General features: G+C 53.0%; 2 long non-coding RNA genes across 4 annotated transcripts; both read right to left on the bottom strand.

Moving 5' to 3' along the window:
• Positions 1–665: 665 nt before the first annotated feature.
• On the bottom strand, positions 666–3,995 carry LOC308053688. 2 transcript variants are annotated; one of them, XR_013923766.1, is made up of 3 exons: positions 3,201–3,995; positions 1,884–2,653; positions 666–1,197 (listed from the first exon to the last, which is right to left on the bottom strand). It is a non-coding gene; the product is annotated as an uncharacterized lncRNA (long non-coding RNA). The 2 variants fall into 2 exon arrangements; XR_013923767.1 differs by having other exon boundaries at positions 1,891–2,653.
• A 1,199-nt stretch (positions 3,996–5,194) lies between these two features.
• Positions 5,195–8,528, bottom strand: LOC308053677. Of its 2 annotated transcripts, none has more exons than XR_013923759.1 (3): positions 7,731–8,528; positions 6,414–7,183; positions 5,195–5,727 (listed from the first exon to the last, which is right to left on the bottom strand). It is a non-coding gene; the product is annotated as an uncharacterized lncRNA (long non-coding RNA). The 2 variants fall into 2 exon arrangements; XR_013923760.1 differs by having other exon boundaries at positions 6,421–7,183.
• Positions 8,529–20,599: the final 12,071 nt, after the last annotated feature.

Here is a 20,599-nt window from a genome sequence, read left to right as displayed (position 1 = left end):
CTACTCCCCCAGACCACGCCCCCTTTGGCTTCAAGCCCCGTCTGCGCATGCGCTGCCCTTACTCTGCAGGGCGGACACGCTGCTGCCGCCTGGCGAAAAAATTTCGGTACTGCAGCCAGTCTAGCTAACAGACTGCACCCTTTATTAGACGAATGGAAGCGAGAAGGGAACTCTGCCCACGGCCCCTTAGCAAGTCGCCCGGCTTCACATCTCGCTGGATCAACTTCTTCCAGTGAACATATTCAATTCAACCAGTCTAGAGAAAAAGAGAAAAAAAAAAAAAAAAAAAAAAAGAAAAAACAAAAGAATCACTCGAGAGACCAGGCATACACTTTTTTTTTTTTTTTTTCCTTATAAAAACACCAGCAACATTGTCTTCACGATAAAAGAGGCAATGAAACCTTTTCTTGTCAAATGTAAGGGCACTAAAGAGAAGGTAATTCGACAGACAAGACAGAAACCTCTCCAGCTCTTTCCCCACGTCTATTTGGCATTCGTTTCCAAAAACTTTCTCGGGTGAACGTCTTTTGTCTTTGAGCAGTGCGACAGGCGGTTTGCAAACGGCACAAGTCTCTGCTTTTGAAAAATCAGCTCAGACTCTGTAATCACTTTAGATGGGGCACTTTGTGTTTCAGAGAAACAAAACCAACGCTGAGTCTTCCCTTGAACGACACAGGCCTGTTCACCTTTAAATCAGAGAAACAACGGACGTGGTTCTGATCCCTCAAGGAATCTGTACTTTCCAACAGACTGCACCGTCAGGATCAACAAAGCAGTTTCCTACCGTTTCGCCAGCGAGCCAGAGGACTGTCTCGAGACTAAGTTTCCTTGAACAAACACCGAAGAGATCTTCAAGACTCGGTCCAAATGGCTCCGTCAACCTTGAAATCGTAGTCCCCTTCAGCTCCACACCGCTTCATTCTGGGAACGCCCGCTAGAAAAAAAAGAAACAGTTTATTCAGTGTAACGATTCGATTGGTATACAAGCCTTCAAGGCTCCCAAGACCAAGCCTAAGAGGGTCAGGACCGTGCATGTTTGTACTCGCAGTGAAGCTCAACACCTTAGGCAACCCTCAGCCGAGACAAAGGTGAAAAACTCACCGGCGCCGAACGTTTCCTCGTCTGTAAGCTGCCCATCCTTAGCGTGCAGGACTCCACATTCAAAATTCACAGGTCCCGGAGAAAGAAAACCAAAAACTACAGGACAAACAGACAATCAAACAAAAGACCTCAAATAAGGTTTCCTCTAAGGACTGTTAGATACATCTTTTGTACACGACCTACGCACGGCAACATACGCTTCGTACCAGCTCCGTTACATGCTCAAGTAGCAGACGCCTCAGACTCTGCTTTCCATCACAGATTACGATTTTTTGATGACGTTACTAAAGCTGGTCATCTATTCGTACGATAGGTTATGCCAGTGCCTGAAATGATTTTCGATCTCAGACGCTGCACAGAAACGCCGCAGTTTTTCACTGCAATAAGCAATTGATACCTCAGTCGGTACACGTCACCGAGTGAGTGCTAGGAGTGAAAAGTTTACATTTACCTCTCGCTCTTCGACAGCCAATGAATCCTGTAAACAAAACAACATCTTTAGCACACCGGTACCGAAGACACAGCGCAAAACCCCCCGTTAATGTGCTCCTGTATTTGTTTTAATTTCAAAGTAGCCACTTCAACTGATAAAGACAGCCGATTCTCTACCTGTAACTCTACTCCTCCTTATTATCCTGCTACAGAAAGAAACAAACCGCTAGCATTTCTACGTAACGACTTATTTTTCCAGAGAAGAATAAAAAGCCACAACCGACCAACCAAAAAAAAAAACCAAACAGAAACAAAACAAACAAAAAAACCAAACCCCCAAAACAACTCACCTCCTACCTTCTGTGTCCCAGGATGAAAAGTTTCCTTCGGGTTCTTCCCAAATTTGTCGTGACCCACAGGACTGAAATGCAAACGAAATACTGCTTTAGAGGAGAGCGAGCACACACCTCGACATTAAACCATGAACTGGCTGTAGTCGGAATCGATTGCGAGAAGAATCGTTCAAAGAGCCTCGCTGACGTGGAATTTTTTGCGGAAGAGCCATTTATTTCCCACACGACTAACCGCTGAGACTTCTTAAACTTCTTTCTGATTTTAAAAACAGAAACAACTAGGACCCTGCACGGAGATCACTTTCAAGCGTACCGTATTTACTTAGGAAGCACAGAACTTTATTCCCTCGTCCTTCGCTTCGGCTTTCTACGTAACTGTCGTGAGCGTTTTAGGAAGACTCGGTAACCTATCCTATTTCATACGCTTCTCTTCCATCCCTTTGAAAACAACTCCAGGCACGTCAAATGAAAAACGAGCTGCTCGGCGTCAGGCTCGTACCCCAAAGATCCACAAGCAAGACCAGCTGCCTCGCTCAACGGAAAGCCCTCACGTACAGCATTTCTTCCCAACTCGTGTTTCTACGCGACTGTCATTTTCGCCCCTTTTTTTTCCCCTACCGTGAATTTCTGGAGCTGCGCAGCACGCCACGGAGTGCCAAATGCAGTCTGTCTGAGGCACACCGAGCTGACACGGAGGTCACATCCGATGCGCCTCTCCATCATCGCTTACGCTAGGCCACCACGCCGACAGGATCTCCTGTAGTTCCCTTCGAAAGCAATTAAAAGGCTGAGATTAATTTAATTGACAAAAAAGCAGGTTTGTCGTGCAGCTGAAATTCGTTGACATAGTCGGTACCGAAACTCACGCTGGCTGTGAACGGGGTGAAATGGCAAAGGACCATCAGCCAGGCCCGAGGGAAGGCTCAAAGGCTGTACAAGCTAAAGAACAGCCAGGGAAGGGATTTTAGTCCGAGCCCAGGCGGGCAAAAGGAGATGACGTTAGTCCTGCTGCCTGCAGGCGTGTGGGAAAATCACCCCGGGGTGGGGGGGGAACTCGAGAAAATTGCGTCCTAACGGAAGCAGGGTATTACGGAGAGCTTTTTTTAGGGTAGGATACAGCTACAGCCTCGAGGACGGTCGGCACGCACACAGCCTGTACCGCCACCGCTCCCTAAGCAGCGGCTCGGCGCACGCCGACAGCGGTGACGGAGGACGAGCTTAAGGCAAAAAGCCAAAAGCAAACCCCTCAAAGCCCAGAACCGTTCTCAGGAACGCAGGAGTTAAGCCTAAAAGCGGTTGAAAGCTGCCTCCTACCTCTTCCCCCTCCGACACCGGCACGTTTCCTCGCGATCCCTTTTCGCAAACAAAAGAGGGACGCCTGCAGTATCAGCTTGGTCCCGAAGCACCACGACGCGCTTGCTGGCTACACGCTCTCTTCTGACAAGGCTGACAGCTTCTCCGCACGCGACAGCCGAGGCCCTGTGAAACACGAGGAAGGCAAACACCGGTAACGTCTCGCAGGGGTCTGGAGGAAGTCAGGATGCACTACATTCGGAGCCCGACGCGTTACCCAAAGGAATTACCCCAGCAGAACAAGAGGCAGGAACGATCGGTAGACAGGCAGACAACATGCACGGCAGCGATACCCCCGTCAGACTTGCAGGGCGCTTCCAGACCCAGCCCGCTGCCGCGGCTCAGGCCGGCGGCTGGGGGAAAGACAAAGCCCCGCGCAGAGCTGCGGCGGCTGCCCGGGCAGCCCAGAGGCGGCGGGGGGGGGGGCGGCAGGTCGCCGCGGGCCGACCCCTCCCCTCTCCCGGGCCCCGCCAGGCCGCCACAAGCGGCGAGCACCGGGGCCGCCCCGCCGCCGCTCCTCGCCTCCTCGCTGAGGTAGCGGCGCAGCCCCGAGAGACAAAAAAAAAAAAAAAAAAAAAACCAGCCCAAAATAGGCAGCACCGTGAGGAGCCCGCTGACCACCGTCGCTGCCGGGGAGACGAGAACGGCCGGCAGCCCCGCCGGTCCCGGGCCGGGCCGGGCCGCCCGCCTCAGCCCGCCCGCCGCCGGCACCAGGCGCTCCCCGCCGCGGCCGAGCGCCGGCCCGCCGCATCCCCCGCCCCCCCCCCCCCCCCCCTTCGGCCGCTGCCCGCCGGCCCCCGCCCGCCCGCCCGCCCGCCCTCAGGCCGAGCGCTCACCCAGCGCGCCGCCGCACGTCCCGGCCCGAAAGTCTTCCAGGCTGCCGGCGAAGGCTCCGCACCGCCACGGGCGCGGCGGCGCGCCGCGCGGGCTGGAAATGAACCCCACTTCCGGGGCCGTCTGCGTAACCCGTACGTGCGAGGCCGAAGCCCCGCCCCTAGGGGGCAAGCCGTTTCCGCGCACGCGCAAAAGCGGAATTGCGTCATACGCATGCGACGCCGCCGGAGACCACGCCCCCTTTGGCTTCAGTCCGGCACTGCGCATGCGCTGCCCTTAGTTTTGCCAGTACCTCTTCTGCGCATGCGCAGAAGCGGAATTGCGTCATACGCATGCGACGCCGCCGGAGACCACGCCCCCTTTGGCTTCAAGCCGGCACTGCGCATGCGCTGCCCTTAGTTTTGCCAGTACTTCTTCTGCGCATGCGCAGAAGCGGAATTGCGTCATCACCACGCGACTACTCCCCCAGACCACGCCCCCTTTGGCTTCAAGCCCCGTCTGCGCATGCGCTGCCCTTACTCTGCAGGGCGGACACGCTGCTGCCGCCTGGCGAAAAAATTTGGGTACTGCAGCCAGTCTAGCTAACAGACTGCACCCTTTATTAGACGAATGGAAGCGAGAAGGGAACTCTGCCCACGGCCCCTTAGCAAGTCGCCCGGCTTCACATCTCGCTGGATCAACTTCTTCCAGTGAACATATTCAATTCAACCAGTCTAGAGAAAAAGAGAAAAAAAAAAAAAAAAAAAAAAAGAAAAAACAAAAGAATCACTCGAGAGACCAGGCATACACTTTTTTTTTTTTTTTTTCCTTATAAAAACACCAGCAACATTGTCTTCACGATAAAAGAGGCAATGAAACCTTTTCTTGTCAAATGTAAGGGCACTAAAGAGAAGGTAATTCGACAGACAAGACATAAACCTCTCCAGCTCTTTCCCCACGTCTATTTGGCATTCGTTTCCAAAAACTTTCTCGGGTGAACGTCTTTTGTCTTTGAGCAGTGCGACAGGCGGTTTGCAAACGGCACAAGTCTCTGCTTTTGAAAAATCAGCTCAGACTCTGTAATCACTTTAGATGGGGCACTTTGTGTTTCAGAGAAACAAAACCAACGCTGAGTCTTCCCTTGAACGACACAGGCCTGTTCACCTTTAAATCAGAGAAACAACGGACGTGGTTCTGATCCCTCAAGGAATCTGTACTTTCCAACAGACTGCACCGTCAGGATCAACAAAGCAGTTTCCTACCGTTTCGCCAGCGAGCCAGAGGACTGTCTCGAGACTAAGTTTCCTTGAACAAACACCGAAGAGATCTTCAAGACTCGGTCCAAATGGCTCCGTCAACCTTGAAATCGTAGTCCCCTTCAGCTCCACACCGCTTCATTCTGGGAACGCCCGCTAGAAAAAAAAGAAACAGTTTATTCAGTGTAACGATTCGATTGGTATACAAGCCTTCAAGGCTCCCAAGACCAAGCCTAAGAGGGTCAGGACCGTGCATGTTTGTACTCGCAGTGAAGCTCAACACCTTAGGCAACCCTCAGCCGAGACAAAGGTGAAAAACTCACCGGCGCCGAACGTTTCCTCGTCTGTAAGCTGCCCATCCTTAGCGTGCAGGACTCCACATTCAAAATTCACAGGTCCCGGAGAAAGAAAACCAAAAACTACAGGACAAACAGACAATCAAACAAAAGACCTCAAATAAGGTTTCCTCTAAGGACTGTTAGATACATCTTTTGTACACGACCTACGCACGGCAACATACGCTTCGTACCAGCTCCGTTACATGCTCAAGTAGCAGACGCCTCAGACTCTGCTTTCCATCACAGATTACGATTTTTTGATGACGTTACTAAAGCTGGTCATCTATTCGTACGATAGGTTATGCCAGTGCCTGAAATGATTTTCGATCTCAGACGCTGCACAGAAACGCCGCAGTTTTTCACTGCAATAAGCAATTGATACCTCAGTCGGTACACGTCACCGAGTGAGTGCTAGGAGTGAAAAGTTTACATTTACCTCTCGCTCTTCGACAGCCAATGAATCCTGTAAACAAAACAACATCTTTAGCACACCGGTACCGAAGACACAGCGCAAAACCCCCCGTTAATGTGCTCCTGTATTTGTTTTAATTTCAAAGTAGCCACTTCAACTGATAAAGACAGCCGATTCTCTACCTGTAACTCTACTCCTCCTTATTATCCTGCTACAGAAAGAAACAAACCGCTAGCATTTCTACGTAACGACTTATTTTTCCAGAGAAGAATAAAAAGCCACAACCGACCAACCAAAAAAAAAAACCAAACAGAAACAAAACAAACAAAAAAACCAAACCCCCAAAACAACTCACCTCCTACCTTCTGTGTCCCAGGATGAAAAGTTTCCTTCGGGTTCTTCCCAAATTTGTCGTGACCCACAGGACTGAAATGCAAACGAAATACTGCTTTAGAGGAGAGCGAGCACACACCTCGACATTAAACCATGAACTGGCTGTAGTCGGAATCGATTGCGAGAAGAATCGTTCAAAGAGCCTCGCTGACGTGGAATTTTTTGCGGAAGAGCCATTTATTTCCCACACGACTAACCGCTGAGACTTCTTAAACTTCTTTCTGATTTTAAAAACAGAAACAACTAGGACCCTGCACGGAGATCACTTTCAAGCGTACCGTATTTACTTAGGAAGCACAGAACTTTATTCCCTCGTCCTTCGCTTCGGCTTTCTACGTAACTGTCGTGAGCGTTTTAGGAAGACTCGGTAACCTATCCTATTTCATACGCTTCTCTTCCATCCCTTTGAAAACAACTCCAGGCACGTCAAATGAAAAACGAGCTGCTCGGCGTCAGGCTCGTACCCCAAAGATCCACAAGCAAGACCAGCTGCCTCGCTCAACGGAAAGCCCTCACGTACAGCATTTCTTCCCAACTCGTGTTTCTACGCGACTGTCATTTTCGCCCCTTTTTTTTCCCCTACCGTGAATTTCTGGAGCTGCGCAGCACGCCACGGAGTGCCAAATGCAGTCTGTCTGAGGCACACCGAGCTGACACGGAGGTCACATCCGATGCGCCTCTCCATCATCGCTTACGCTAGGCCACCACGCCGACAGGATCTCCTGTAGTTCCCTTCGAAAGCAATTAAAAGGCTGAGATTAATTTAATTGACAAAAAAGCAGGTTTGTCGTGCAGCTGAAATTCGTTGACATAGTCGGTACCGAAACTCACGCTGGCTGTGAACGGGGTGAAATGGCAAAGGACCATCAGCCAGGCCCGAGGGAAGGCTCAAAGGCTGTACAAGCTAAAGAACAGCCAGGGAAGGGATTTTAGTCCGAGCCCAGGCGGGCAAAAGGAGATGACGTTAGTCCTGCTGCCTGCAGGCGTGTGGGAAAATCACCCCGGGGTGGGGGGGGAACTCGAGAAAATTGCGTCCTAACGGAAGCAGGGTATTACGGAGAGCTTTTTTTAGGGTAGGATACAGCTACAGCCTCGAGGACGGTCGGCACGCACACAGCCTGTACCGCCACCGCTCCCTAAGCAGCGGCTCGGCGCACGCCGACAGCGGTGACGGAGGACGAGCTTAAGGCAAAAAGCCAAAAGCAAACCCCTCAAAGCCCAGAACCGTTCTCAGGAACGCAGGAGTTAAGCCTAAAAGCGGTTGAAAGCTGCCTCCTACCTCTTCCCCCTCCGACACCGGCACGTTTCCTCGCGATCCCTTTTCGCAAACAAAAGAGGGACGCCTGCGGTATCAGCTTGGTCCCGAAGCACCACGACGCGCTTGCTGGCTACACGCTCTCTTCTGACAAGGCTGACAGCTTCTCCGCACGCGACAGCCGAGGCCCTGTGAAACACGAGGAAGGCAAACACCGGTAACGTCTCGCAGGGGTCTGGAGGAAGTCAGGATGCACTCCATTCGGAGCCCGACGCGTTACCCAAAGGAATTACCCCAGCAGAACAAGAGGCAGGAACGATCGGTAGACAGGCAGACAACATGCACGGCAGCGATACCCCCGTCAGACTTGCAGGGCGCTTCCAGACCCAGCCCGCTGCCGCGGCTCAGGCCGGCGGCTGGGGGAAAGACAAAGCCCCGCGCAGAGCTGCGGCGGCTGCCCGGGCAGCCCAGAGGCGGCGGGGGGGGGGGCGGCAGGTCGCCGCGGGCCGACCCCTCCCCTCTCCCGGGCCCCGCCAGGCCGCCACAAGCGGCGAGCACCGGGGCCGCCCCGCCGCCGCTCCTCGCCTCCTCGCTGAGGTAGCGGCGCAGCCCCGAGAGACAAAAAAAAAAAAAAAAAAAAAAAACCAGCCCAAAATAGGCAGCACCGTGAGGAGCCCGCTGACCACCGTCGCTGCCGGGGAGACGAGAACGGCCGGCAGCCCCGCCGGTCCCGGGCCGGGCCGGGCCGCCCGCCTCAGCCCGCCCGCCGCCGGCACCAGGCGCTCCCCGCCGCGGCCGAGCGCCGGCCCGCCGCATCCCCCGCCCCCCCCCCCTTCGGCCGCTGCCCGCCGGCCCCCGCCCGCCCGCCCGCCCGCCCTCAGGCCGAGCGCTCACCCAGCGCGCCGCCGCACGTCCCGGCCCGAAAGTCTTCCAGGCTGCCGGCGAAGGCTCCGCACCGCCACGGGCGCGGCGGCGCGCCGCGCGGGCTGGAAATGAACCCCACTTCCGGGGCCGTCTGCGTAACCCGTACGTGCGAGGCCGAAGCCCCGCCCCTAGGGGGCAAGCCGTTTCCGCGCACGCGCAAAAGCGGAATTGCGTCATACGCATGCGACGCCGCCGGAGACCACGCCCCCTTTGGCTTCAGTCCGGCACTGCGCATGCGCTGCCCTTAGTTTTGCCAGTACCTCTTCTGCGCATGCGCAGAAGCGGAATTGCGTCATACGCATGCGACGCCGCCGGAGACCACGCCCCCTTTGGCTTCAAGCCGGCACTGCGCATGCGCTGCCCTTAGTTTTGCCAGTACTTCTTCTGCGCATGCGCAGAAGCGGAATTGCGTCATCACCACGCGACTACTCCCCCAGACCACGCCCCCTTTGGCTTCAAGCCCCGTCTGCGCATGCGCTGCCCTTACTCTGCAGGGCGGCCACGCTGCTGCCGCCTGGCGAAAAAATTTCGGTACTGCAGCCAGTCTAGCTAACAGACTGCACCCTTTATTAGACGAATGGAAGCGAGAAGGGAACTCTGCCCACGGCCCCTTAGCAAGTCGCCCGGCTTCACATCTCGCTGGATCAACTTCTTCCAGTGAACATATTCAATTCCACCAGTCTAGAGAAAAAGAGAAAAAAAAAAAAAAAAAAAAAAAGAAAAAACAAAAGAATCACTCGAGAGACCAGGCATACACTTTTTTTTTTTTTTTTTCCTTATAAAAACACCAGCAACATTGTCTTCACGATAAAAGAGGCAATGAAACCTTTTCTTGTCAAATGTAAGGGCACTAAAGAGAAGGTAATTCGACAGACAAGACAGAAACCTCTCCAGCTCTTTCCCCACGTCTATTTGGCATTCGTTTCCAAAAACTTTCTCGGGTGAACGTCTTTTGTCTTTGAGCAGTGCGACAGGCGGTTTGCAAACGGCACAAGTCTCTGCTTTTGAAAAATCAGCTCAGACTCTGTAATCACTTTAGATGGGGCACTTTGTGTTTCAGAGAAACAAAACCAACGCTGAGTCTTCCCTTGAACGACACAGGCCTGTTCACCTTTAAATCAGAGAAACAACGGACGTGGTTCTGATCCCTCAAGGAATCTGTACTTTCCAACAGACTGCACCGTCAGGATCAACAAAGCAGTTTCCTACCGTTTCGCCAGCGAGCCAGAGGACTGTCTCGAGACTAAGTTTCCTTGAACAAACACCGAAGAGATCTTCAAGACTCGGTCCAAATGGCTCCGTCAACCTTGAAATCGTAGTCCCCTTCAGCTCCACACCGCTTCATTCTGGGAACGCCCGCTAGAAAAAAAAGGAACAGTTTATTCAGTGTAACGATTCGATTGGTATACAAGCCTTCAAGGCTCCCAAGACCAAGCCTAAGAGGGTCAGGACCGTGCATGTTTGTACTCGCAGTGAAGCTCAACACCTTAGGCAACCCTCAGCCGAGACAAAGGTGAAAAACTCACCGGCGCCGAACGTTTCCTCGTCTGTAAGCTGCCCATCCTTAGCATGCAGGACTCCACATTCAAAATTCACAGGTCCCGGAGAAAGAAAACCAAAAACTACAGGACAAACAGACAATCAAACAAAAGACCTCAAATAAGGTTTCCTCTAAGGACTGTTAGATACATCTTTTGTACACGACCTACGCACGGCAACATACGCTTCGTACCAGCTCCGTTACATGCTCAAGTAGCAGACGCCTCAGACTCTGCTTTCCATCACAGATTACGATTTTTTGATGACGTTACTAAAGCTGGTCATCTATTCGTACGATAGGTTATGCCAGTGCCTGAAATGATTTTCGATCTCAGACGCTGCACAGAAACGCCGCAGTTTTTCACTGCAATAAGCAATTGATACCTCAGTCGGTACACGTCACCGAGTGAGTGCTAGGAGTGAAAAGTTTACATTTACCTCTCGCTCTTCGACAGCCAATGAATCCTGTAAACAAAACAACATCTTTAGCACACCGGTACCGAAGACACAGCGCAAAACCCCCCGTTAATGTGCTCCTGTATTTGTTTTAATTTCAAAGTAGCCACTTCAACTGATAAAGACAGCCGATTCTCTACCTGTAACTCTACTCCTCCTTATTATCCTGCTACAGAAAGAAACAAACCGCTAGCATTTCTACGTAACGACTTATTTTTCCAGAGAAGAATAAAAAGCCACAACCGACCAACCAAAAAAAAAAAACCAAACAGAAACAAAACAAACAAAAAAACCAAACCCCCAAAACAACTCACCTCCTACCTTCTGTGTCCCAGGATGAAAAGTTTCCTTCGGGTTCTTCCCAAATTTGTCATGACCCACAGGACTGAAATGCAAACGAAATACTGCTTTAGAGGAGAGCGAGCACACACCTCGACATTAAACCATGAACTGGCTGTAGTCGGAATCGATTGCGAGAAGAATCGTTCAAAGAGCCTCGCTGACGTGGAATTTTTTGCGGAAGAGCCATTTATTTCCCACACGACTAACCGCTGAGACTTCTTAAACTTCTTTCTGATTTTAAAAACAGAAACAACTAGGACCCTGCACGGAGATCACTTTTAAGCGTACCGTATTTACTTAGGAAGCACAGAACTTTATTCCCTCGTCCTTCGCTTCGGCTTTCTACGTAACTGTCGTGAGCGTTTTAGGAAGACTCGGTAACCCATCCTATTTCATAAGCTTCTCTTCCATCCCTTTGAAAACAACTCCAGGCACGTCAAATGAAAAACGAGCTGCTCGGCGTCAGGCTCGTACCCCAAAGATCCACAAGCAAGACCAGCTGCCTCGCTCAACGGAAAGCCCTCACGTACAGCATTTCTTCCCAACTCGTGTTTCTACGCGACTGTCATTTTCGCCCCTTTTTTTTCCCCTACCGTGAATTTCTGGAGCTGCGCAGCACGCCACGGAGTGCCAAATGCAGTCTGTCTGAGGCACACCGAGCTGACACGGAGGTCACATCCGATGCGCCTCTCCATCATCGCTTACGCTAGGCCACCACGCCGACAGGATCTCCCGTAGTTCCCTTCGAAAGCAATTAAAAGGCTGAGTTTAATTTAATTGACAAAAAAGCAGGTTTGTCGTGCAGCTGAAATTCGTTGACATAGTCGGTACCGAAACTCACGCTGGCTGTGAACGGGGTGAAATGGCAAAGGACCATCAGCCAGGCCCGAGGGAAGGCTCAAAGGCTGTACAAGCTAAAGAACAGCCAGGGAAGGGATTTTAGTCCGAGCCCAGGCGGGCAAAAGGAGATGACGTTAGTCCTGCTGCCTGCAGGCGTGTGGGAAAATCACCCCGGGGTGGGGGGGGGAACTCGAGAAAATTGCGTCCTAACGGAAGCAGGGTATTACGGAGAGCTTTTTTTAGGGTAGGATACAGCTACAGCCTCGAGGACGGTCGGCACGCACACAGCCTGTACCGCCACCACTCCCTAAGCAGCGGCTCGGCGCACGCCGACAGCGGTGACGGAGGACGAGCTTAAGGCAAAAAGCCAAAAGCAAACCCCTCAAAGCCCAGAACCGTTCTCAGGAACGCAGGAGTCAAGCCTAAAAGCGGTTGAAAGCTGCCTCCTACCTCTTCCCCCTCCGAGACCGGCACGTTTCCTCGCGATCCCTTTTCGCAAACAAAAGACGGACGCCTGCGGTATCAGCTTGGTCCCGAAGCACCACGACGCGCTTGCTGGCTACACGCTCTCTTCTGACAAGGCTGACAGCTTCTCCGCACGCGACAGCCGAGGCCCTGTGAAACACGAGGAAGGCAAACACCGGTAACGTCTCGCAGGGGTCAGGAGGAAGTCAGGATGCACTCCATTCGGAGCCCGACGCGTTACCCAAAGGAATTACCCCAGCAGAACAAGAGGCAGGAACGATCGGTAGACAGGCAGACCACATGCACGGCAGCGATACCCCCGTCAGACTTGCAGGGCGCTTCCAGTCCCAGCCGGCTGCCGCGGCTCAGGCCGGCGGCTGGGGGAAAGACAAAGCCCCGCGCAGAGCTGCGGCGGCTGCCCGGGCAGCCCAGAGGCGGCGGGGGGGGGGGGGGGCGGCAGGTCGCCGCGGGCCGACCCCTCCCTCTCCCGGGCCCCGCCAGGCCGCCACAAGCGGCGAGCACCGGGGCCGCCCCGCCGCCGCTCCTCGCCTCCTCGCTGAGGTAGCGGCGCAGCCCCGAGAGACAAAAAAAAAAAAAAACAAAAAAAAAAAATCCAGCCCAAAATAGGCAGCACCGTGAGGAGCCCGCTGACCACCGTCGCTGCCGGGGAGACGAGAACGGCCGGCAGCCCCGCCGGTCCCGGGCCGGGCCGGGCCGCCCGCCTCAGCCCGCCCGCCGCCGGCACCAGGCGCTCCCCGCCGCGGCCGAGCGCCGGCCCGCCGCATCCCCCGCCCCGCCCCCCCCGCTTCGGCCGCTGCCCGCCGGCCCCCGCCCGCCCGCCCGCCCGCCCTCAGGCCGAGCGCTCACCCAGCGCGCCGCCGCACGTCCCGGCCCGAAAGTCTTCCAGGCTGCCGGCGAAGGCTCCGCACCGCCACGGGCGCGGCGGCGCGCCGCGCGGGCTTGAAATGAACCCCACTTCCGGGGCCGTCTGCGTAACCCGTACGTGCGAGGCCGAAGCCCCGCCCCTAGGGGGCAAGCCGTTTCCGCGCACGCGCAAAAGCGGAATTGCGTCATACGCATGCGACGTCGCCGGAGACCACGCCCCCTTTGGCTTCAGTCCGGCACTGCGCATGCGCTGCCCTTAGTTTTGCCAGTACCTCTTCTGCGCATGCGCGAAAGCGGAATTGCGTCATACGCATGCGACGCCGCCGGAGACCACGCCCCCTTTGGCTTCAAGCCGGCACTGCGCATGCGCTGCCCTTAGTTTTGCCAGTACCTCTTCTGCGCATGCGCAGAAGCGGAATTGCGTCATCACCACGCGACTACTCCCCCAGACCACGCCCCCTTTGGCTTCAAGCCCCGTCTGCGCATGCGCTGCCCTTACTCTGCAGGGCGGCCACGCTGCTGCCGCCTGGCGAAAAAATTTGGGTACTGCAGCCAGTCTACCTAACAGACTGCACCCTTTATTAGACGAATGGAAGCGAGAAGGGAACTCTGCCCACGGCCCCTTAGCAAGTCGCCCGGCTTCACATCTCGCTGGATCAACTTCTTCCAGTGAACATATTCAATTCCACCAGTCTAGAGAAAAAGAGAAAAAAAAAAAAAAGAAAAAACAAAAGAATCACTCGAGAGACCAGGCATACACTTTTTTTTTTTTTTTTTCCTTATAAAAACACCAGCAACATTGTCTTCACGATAAAAGAGGCAATGAAACCTTTTCTTGTCAAATGTAAGGGCACTAAAGAGAAGGTAATTCGACAGACAAGACAGAAACCTCTCCAGCTCTTTCCCCACGTCTATTTGGCATTCGTTTCCAAAAACTTTCTCGGGTGAACGTCTTTTGTCTTTGAGCAGTGCGACAGGCGGTTTGCAAACGGCACAAGTCTCTGCTTTTGAAAAATCAGCTCAGACTCTGTAATCACTTTAGATGGGGCACTTTGTGTTTCAGAGAAACAAAACCAACGCTGAGTCTTCCCTTGAACGACACAGGCCTGTTCACCTTTAAATCAGAGAAACAACGGACGTGGTTCTGATCCCTCAAGGAATCTGTACTTTCCAACAGACTGCACCGTCAGGATCAACAAAGCAGTTTCCTACCGTTTCGCCAGCGAGCCAGAGGACTGTCTCGAGACTAAGTTTCCTTGAACAAACACCGAAGAGATCTTCAAGACTCGGTCCAAATGGCTCCGTCAACCTTGAAATCGTAGTCCCCTTCAGCTCCACACCGCTTCATTCTGGGAACGCCCGCTAGAAAAAAAAGGAACAGTTTATTCAGTGTAACGATTCGATTGGTATACAAGCCTTCAAGGCTCCCAAGACCAAGCCTAAGAGGGTCAGGACCGTGCATGTTTGTACTCGCAGTGAAGCTCAACACCTTAGGCAACCCTCAGCCGAGACAAAGGTGAAAAACTCACCGGCGCCGAACGTTTCCTCGTCTGTAAGCTGCCCATCCTTAGCATGCAGGACTCCACATTCAAAATTCACAGGTCCCGGAGAAAGAAAACCAAAAACTACAGGACAAACAGACAATCAAACAAAAGACCTCAAATAAGGTTTCCTCTAAGGACTGTTAGATACATCTTTTGTACACGACCTACGCACGGCAACATACGCTTCGTACCAGCTCCGTTACATGCTCAAGTAGCAGACGCCTCAGACTCTGCTTTCCATCACAGATTACGATTTTTTGATGACGTTACTAAAGCTGGTCATCTATTAGTACGATAGGTTATGCCAGTGCCTGAAATGATTTTCGATCTCAGACGCTGCACAGAAACGCCGCAGTTTTTCACTGCAATAAGCAATTGATACCTCAGTCGGTACACGTCACCGAGTGAGTGCTAGGAGTGAAAAGTTTACATTTACCTCTCGCTCTTCGACAGCCAATGAATCCGGTAAACAAAACAACATCTTTAGCACACCGGTACCGAAGACACAGCGCAAAACCCCCCGTTAATGTGCTCCTGTATTTGTTTTAATTTCAAAGTAGCCACTTCAACTGATAAAGACAGCCGATTCTCTACCTGTAACTCTACTCCTCCTTATTATCCTGCTACAGAAAGAAACAAACCGCTAGCATTTCTACGTAACGACTTATTTTTCCAGAGAAGAATAAAAAGCCACAACCGACCAACCAAAAAAAAAAAACCAAACAGAAACAAAACAAACAAAAAAAAAAAACCCCCAAAACAACTCACCTCCTACCTTCTGTGTCCCAGGATGAAAAGTTTCCTTCGGGTTCTTCCCAAATTTGTCATGACCCACAGGACTGAAATGCAAACGAAATACTGCTTTAGAGGAGAGCGAGCACACACCTCGACATTAAACCATGAACTGGCTGTAGTCGGAATCGATTGCGAGAAGAATCGTTCAAAGAGCCTCGCTGACGTGGAATTTTTTGCGGAAGAGCCATTTATTTCCCACACGACTAACCGCTGAGACTTCTTAAACTTCTTTCTGATTTTAAAAACAGAAACAACTAGGACCCTGCACGGAGATCACTTTTAAGCGTACCGTATTTACTTAGGAAGCACAGAACTTTATTCCCTCGTCCTTCGCTTCGGCTTTCTACGTAACTGTCGTGAGCGTTTTAGGAAGACTCGGTAACCCATCCTATTTCATAAGCTTCTCTTCCATCCCTTTGAAAACAACTCCAGGCACGTCAAATGAAAAACGAGCTGCTCGGCGTCAGGCTCGTACCCCAAAGATCCACAAGCAAGACCAGCTGCCTCGCTCAACGGAAAGACCTCACGTACAGCATTTCTTCCCAACTCGTGTTTCTACGCGACTGTCATTTTCGCCCCTTTTTTTTCCCCTACCGTGAATTTCTGGAGCTGCGCAGCACGCCACGGAGTGCCAAATGCAGTCTGTCTGAGGCACACCGAGCTGACACGGAGGTCACATCCGATGCGCCTCTCCATCATCGCTTACGCTAGGCCACCACGCCGACAGGATCTCCCGTAGTTCCCTTCGAAAGCAATTAAAAGGCTGAGTTTAATTTAATTGACAAAAAAGCAGGTTTGTCGTGCAGCTGAAATTCGTTGACATAGTCGGTACCGAAACTCACGCTGGCTGTGAACGGGGTGAAATGGCAAAGGACCATCAGCCAGGCCCGAGGGAAGGCTCAAAGGCTGTACAAGCTAAAGAACAGCCAGGGAAGGGATTTTAGTCCGAGCCCAGGCGGGCAAAAGGAGATGACGTTAGTCCTGCTGCCTGCAGGCGTGTGGGAAAATCACCCCGGGGTGGGGGGGGGAACTCGAGAAAATTGCGTCCTAACGGAAGCAGGGTATTACGGAGAGCTTTTTTTAGGGTAGGATACAGCTACAGCCTCGAGGACGGTCGGCACGCACACAGCCTGTACCGCCACCACTCCCTAAGCAGCGGCTCGGCGCACGCCGACAGCGGTGACGGAGGACGAGCTTAAGGCAAAAAGCCAAAAGCAAACCCCTCAAAGCCCAGAACCGTTCTCAGGAACGCAGGAGTCAAGCCTAAAAGCGGTTGAAAGCTGCCTCCTACCTCTTCCCCCTCCGAGACCGGCACGTTTCCTCGCGATCCCTTTTCGCAAACAAAAGACGGACGCCTGCGGTATCAGCTTGGTCCCGAAGCACCACGACGCGCTTGCTGGCTACACGCTCTCTTCTGACAAGGCTGACAGCTTCTCCGCACGCGACAGCCGAGGCCCTGTGAAACACGAGGAAGGCAAACACCGGTAACGTCTCGCAGGGGTCAGGAGGAAGTCAGGATGCACTCCATTCGGAGCCCGACGCGTTACCCAAAGGAATTACCCCAGCAGAACAAGAGGCAGGAACGATCGGTAGACAGGCAGACCACATGCACGGCAGCGATACCCCCGTCAGACTTGCAGGGCGCTTCCAGTCCCAGCCGGCTGCCGCGGCTCAGGCCGGCGGCTGGGGGAAAGACAAAGCCCCGCGCAGAGCTGCGGCGGCTGCCCGGGCAGCCCAGAGGCGGCGGGGGGGGGGGGGGGCGGCAGGTCGCCGCGGGCCGACCCCTCCCTCTCCCGGGCCCCGCCAGGCCGCCACAAGCGGCGAGCACCGGGGCCGCCCCGCCGCCGCTCCTCGCCTCCTCGCTGAGGTAGCGGCGCAGCCCCGAGAGACAAAAAAAAAAAAAAACAAAAAAAAAAAATCCAGCCCAAAATAGGCAGCACCGTGAGGAGCCCGCTGACCACCGTCGCTGCCGGGGAGACGAGAACGGCCGGCAGCCCCGCCGGTCCCGGGCCGGGCCGGGCCGCCCGCCTCAGCCCGCCCGCCGCCGGCACCAGGCGCTCCCCGCCGCGGCCGAGCGCCGGCCCGCCGCATCCCCCGCCCCGCCCCCCCCGCTTCGGCCGCTGCCCGCCGGCCCCCGCCCGCCCGCCCGCCCGCCCTCAGGCCGAGCGCTCACCCAGCGCGCCGCCGCACGTCCCGGCCCGAAAGTCTTCCAGGCTGCCGGCGAAGGCTCCGCACCGCCACGGGCGCGGCGGCGCGCCGCGCGGGCTTGAAATGAACCCCACTTCCGGGGCCGTCTGCGTAACCCGTACGTGCGAGGCCGAAGCCCCGCCCCTAGGGGGCAAGCCGTTTCCGCGCACGCGCAAAAGCGGAATTGCGTCATACGCATGCGACGTCGCCGGAGACCACGCCCCCTTTGGCTTCAGTCCGGCACTGCGCATGCGCTGCCCTTAGTTTTGCCAGTACCTCTTCTGCGCATGCGCGAAAGCGGAATTGCGTCATACGCATGCGACGCCGCCGGAGACCACGCCCCCTTTGGCTTCAAGCCGGCACTGCGCATGCGCTGCCCTTAGTTTTGCCAGTACCTCTTCTGCGCATGCGCAGAAGCGGAATTGCGTCATCACCACGCGACTACTCCCCCAGACCACGCCCCCTTTGGCTTCAAGCCCCGTCTGCGCATGCGCTGCCCTTACTCTGCAGGGCGGCCACGCTGCTGCCGCCTGGCGAAAAAATTTGGGTACTGCAGCCAGTCTACCTAACAGACTGCACCCTTTATTAGACGAATGGAAGCGAGAAGGGAACTCTGCCCACGGCCCCTTAGCAAGTCGCCCGGCTTCACATCTCGCTGGATCAACTTCTTCCAGTGAACATATTCAATTCCACCAGTCTAGAGAAAAAGAGAAAAAAAAAAAAAAGAAAAAACAAAAGAATCACTCGAGAGACCAGGCATACACTTTTTTTTTTTTTTTTTCCTTATAAAAACACCAGCAACATTGTCTTCACGATAAAAGAGGCAATGAAACCTTTTCTTGTCAAATGTAAGGGCACTAAAGAGAAGGTAATTCGACAGACAAGACAGAAACCTCTCCAGCTCTTTCCCCACGTCTATTTGGCATTCGTTTCCAAAAACTTTCTCGGGTGAACGTCTTTTGTCTTTGAGCAGTGCGACAGGCGGTTTGCAAACGGCACAAGTCTCTGCTTTTGAAAAATCAACTCAGACTCTGTAATCACTTTAGATGGGGCACTTTGTGTTTCAGAGAAACAAAACCAACGCTGAGTCTTTCCTTGAACGACACAGGCCTGTTCACCTTTAAATCAGAGAAACAACGGACGTGGTTCTGATCTCTCAAGGAATCTTTACTTTCCAACAGACTGCACCGTCAGGATCAACAAAGCAGTTTCCTACCGTTTCGCCAGCGAGCCAGAGGACTGTCTCGAGACTAAGTTTCCTTGAACAAACACCGAAGAGATCTTCAAGACTCGGTCCAAATGGCTCCGTCAACCTTGAAATCGTAGTCCCCTTCAGCTCCACACCGCTTCATTCTGGGAACGCCCGCTAGAAAAAAAAGGAACAGTTTATTCAGTGTAACGATTCGATTGGTATACAAGCCTTCAAGGCTCCCAAGACCAAGCCTAAGAGGGTCAGGACCGTGCATGTTTGTACTCGCAGTGAAGCTCAACACCTTAGGCAACCCTCAGCCGAGACAAAGGTGAAAAACTCACCGGCGCCGAACGTTTCCTCGTCTGTAAGCTGCCCATCCTTAGCATGCAGGACTCCACATTCAAAATTCACAGGTCCCGGAGAAAGAAAACCAAAAACTACAGGACAAACAGACAATCAAACAAAAGACCTCAAATAAGGTTTCCTCTAAGGACTGTTAGATACATCTTTTGTACACGACCTACGCACGGCAACATACGCTTCGTACCAGCTCCGTTACATGCTCAAGTAGCAGACGCCTCAGACTCTGCTTTCCATCACAGATTACGATTTTTTGATGACGTTACTAAAGCTGGTCATCTATTAGTACGATAGGTTATGCCAGTGCCTGAAATGATTTTCGATCTCAGACGCTGCACAGAAACGCCGCAGTTTTTCACTGCAATAAGCAATTGATACCTCAGTCGGTACACGTCACCGAGTGAGTGCTAGGAGTGAAAAGTTTACATTTACCTCTCGCTCTTCGACAGCCAATGAATCCGGTAAACAAAACAACATCTTTAGCACACCGGTACCGAAGACACAGCGCAAAACCCCCCGTTAATGTGCTCCTGTATTTGTTTTAATTTCAAAGTAGCCACTTCAACTGATAAAGACAGCCGATTCTCTACCTGTAACTCTACTCCTCCTTATTATCCTGCTACAGAAAGAAACAAACCGCTAGCATTTCTACGTAACGACTTATTTTTCCAGAGAAGAATAAAAAGCCACAACCGACCAACCAAAAAAAAAAAACCAAACAGAAACAAAACAAACAAAAAAAAAAAACCCCCAAAACAACTCACCTCCTACCTTCTGTGTCCCAGGATGAAAAGTTTCCTTCGGGTTCTTCCCAAATTTGTCATGACCCACAGGACTGAAATGCAAACGAAATACTGCTTTAGAGGAGAGCGAGCACACACCTCGACATTAAACCATGAACTGGCTGTAGTCGGAATCGATTGCGAGAAGAATCGTTCAAAGAGCCTCGCTGACGTGGAATTTTTTGCGGAAGAGCCATTTATTTCCCACACGACTAACCGCTGAGACTTCTTAAACTTCTTTCTGATTTTAAAAACAGAAACAACTAGGACCCTGCACGGAGATCACTTTTAAGCGTACCGTATTTACTTAGGAAGCACAGAACTTTATTCCCTCGTCCTTCGCTTCGGCTTTCTACGTAACTGTCGTGAGCGTTTTAGGAAGACTCGGTAACCTATCCTATTTCATAAGCTTCTCTTCCATCCCTTTGAAAACAACTCCAGGCACGTCAAATGAAAAACGAGCTGCTCGGCGTCAGGCTCGTACCCCAAAGATCCACAAGCAAGACCAGCTGCCTCGCTCAACGGAAAGACCTCACGTACAGCATTTCTTCCCAACTCGTGTTTCTACGCGACTGTCATTTT

The sequence above is a fragment of the Falco punctatus genome (genome assembly GCF_963210335.1).
Source record: "Falco punctatus genome assembly, chromosome: 15".
Lineage (NCBI taxonomy): Eukaryota > Metazoa > Chordata > Aves > Falconiformes > Falconidae > Falco > Falco punctatus.
Note: the sequence above shows the minus strand (reverse complement) of the source record. Positions and strands in the feature narration are given on the sequence as shown.